The sequence below is a fragment of the Apium graveolens genome, unplaced genomic scaffold (genome assembly GCF_009905375.1).
Source record: "Apium graveolens cultivar Ventura unplaced genomic scaffold, ASM990537v1 ctg7982, whole genome shotgun sequence".
Lineage (NCBI taxonomy): Eukaryota > Viridiplantae > Streptophyta > Magnoliopsida > Apiales > Apiaceae > Apium > Apium graveolens.
In genome coordinates, this window is record NW_027420794.1 from 82,941 (window position 1) to 86,091 (window position 3,151).

Sequence of the window (3,151 nt, forward strand, 5' to 3'; positions counted from 1 at the left end):
TATGCAATTAAAATTAATTAACAAAATTAATCATGAAGGAAACAACTTGTAGAATCAATAAAAACAATATTATACCCCAATAAGAAATAAATGTTACTTATATGTCTCTAAAATATAAGATAGCGTGATCATATAAGATACACTGTTGTTATTCAAGAGAAATTTGCTCCACCTACACGTTGTGCTAGGATAGTGCGAATTCACTTCGAGGATAAAATATAAACAAGAAATCTGGCATGACCGGAAATCTTGAACGAAGGTCACACCTCAATTCGCACGGAAAATCATGTAGGCGTGTATATATAGGCCTAACAAATTGTATCGAGATTCGAAGAACCAGGTGGAAATTCATAAAACTAAGATATGAATTTATATTGAATATAGATTATACGATACTGATCCAAAATTCAATCTGATCCACAATCTAAAAATTATCTAAACCAAAAATTTAACAGAAAATAATCTGAAATAATATTATATCTAGTTGTAATCAGAAATCGACCAAAATCAAATAATAAATTGTTTGAACAGAATATGACTCAAAGTATGAAATCGAATATGTATCTGTATCTGAAATTTAAAAATTGAATAAAATTGAATTTTAGTTTAGTTGTTATAATTTCAAAAAGTCATAACTTATATTTCATATTATTTAAACTATGTTTAAGTTAATAAATTATCTATTCATCATAAACTTTTGTATTTAAGATGATATTTTTGTATAAAAATAACTTAATCCGAATTTTTTCTGATAATTTTGTTTCCGAATTAAACGCGAACTTAACCAAATTCAATATAATATGAACTTGATATAATTGTATGATAATTGAAAATTGATCTGATATGAAATCAATTTGATTATTTAAATCTTCATGTCTAAGTTTGTATATGTGAGAAAAAAACTAGAAAAACAGGTTATCTAGGTTTTTTCGGTGAAAATAATAGATTATGTGAATTGTCGTGTTTATGTTTGTAAATGGGCTAAAAAAAATAAAAGAAGAGGTTAGCTAGCTAGGTCTTTTTCACTGACATTCTCTATCTATCTTCCGGTATATATGTAGAGCCCTAATTCACTAGCTTTAGATTGCTTGTGTCTAAGACATCGACTCAATCCCTTTAAAATGCATGACCTTGAACGTGTAACTCAAAGTCCTTGATCTTTATTGAGACAATACACAAGTCATAGACACCATTCATTTATATAAAAATATAGTAATAAACTGAATGAAATTAATGAATTGTCCAGGTCCATGGTATTACCTTAGTTTAAATGTACTGCCCTACCCTAAGTATTCTCACCGTATCAAACAGCTTGTTTAACAACACCTTGGATGAACTTTACAACAACACCTTGCAGTTGTCTAACACCTATTTTCACGAGATATTTCTTAGAATATAAATGTTTACACTTTTTTGAATAATATTTTATGGTAACTGCCATCAATAACATTTTGACACATCTTCTTGACAAACAGCCGGGGATTAATGATGTTGATTTATACCAATGCCACCAGAAGACATGCCCCTCGTAAGTTTCATTCAATAGAGGATGGATGTGTTCTTAAATCCTTCAGTTATCCCCTGCATCACACAAGAGTGAATTTTATTGAACTGTTCCATGAAAAGGTGATGCTCAAGCAGGAAAATGAGAATCTTCAAATTCTTGATGTATGTACTTATTTCCTTTATAATAATATGCATGTTCTCTTCTTTATTTCCCTTTGTAACTTGTAATAGTTGAAATTTTTAATTACAGGTTCTGACCTCTGAGTTGATAGAGGTAAATAGAACCAAATCCATGGGGCCATCAATGTTCATTTTTCTTCACAACACCCTATTATTCCTGACATTAAGGAACAAAACAATAGGTGTCATGAACTTACGTGGGGAGGTTTTTTAAGGATCACCTTCTCGGGTCTCCTGGTAGAAACTTTAAGAACATTTATGTCACAGCTAGCCAGGATCTTATTATGTTTTTCTGCAAGGCTCATTTAGATGACCTATGTTTGGGACAAAATGGAAAACATCATTTTCAATACCTGATGCTAAATATTAATACACCACGTTCGCACGCGCACACGCTGCTGATTAATTCTTAACATATGAATTATATATATTGCATTTCATGTGTTTTTGTGCAGCTGGTTCAATAAAGATCAGAAGTATCTTGACCCGTAAATGCCTTGCCAAGGTCAATGCTCATAACACCAGTCTGATAAAAGAATGCAAGTGCAGTGGTCGAAGGTGCAACTTAAGCAAGCCAATCAAAGGTACTGAAATCAAGGGCACTCTTGAAGATGCACTAAAAGACATCACTTCTATCTTTTATAATGAACGCGGTGAGATATAGACTGGTCAGTGGCTTGGCTTGGTCCATGTTTGGTCGAACTAAAGCAGCTCCATCTCATTGCTTTAAAGACTACATAGCAAGATCTAGACATGTGCAACTTAAGGAGCTCTCATTAGCTTAAAGACTAGAATTTGTGTAATATATATTTACTTAATTACAAATACATCATGGTAAAATGTAATTGTTGCTAAAACTCAATTATCATGGGTAATATGATATTAGGCAGGTACTCGGTGTTTTGAACTTGCAGCAGCTTGGCATGTCAAACAGCCTAGTACTCTTACCTCCTAAAATCTTGAATCCACATGTTCTTATTAATATTCTAATGCTTATAAATATTTTCCCTACAAATTGAGGAAATTGAGGTAACTTAAAATTCCTTATATTCAAAATAAGTTATACTTTTAGATTTGCTCTATGTTAGGTTTGCTGTATTTCATATCCGCTAAACTAACTTCAAGTTCCATACCTTTTCTAGTTAAAAAGGTGTTACAAAACTCCACAGTGATCATTACAATTTAAGTAGCTATTTAATCTAAGAATATTAATTACTTACCAAAATCAACAACATAACCTCTAGATGCATATCAATAAACCAAACACATGTTTTAACTCAGGAAGTGAAGTTCTACATAATTATAAAAGTTGAATAGTCTTTTGTGTAATTCACCTAAATACCATTTTTCTTCTTTTTCATTTTATATTATATCCACTACTAGAAAAAGTAGAATACACATCGCCTCTTAGACATCGGTTGCTTCGGGAGCCTATGTAAAATGTGTTTTCTACATCGGTTTTGGG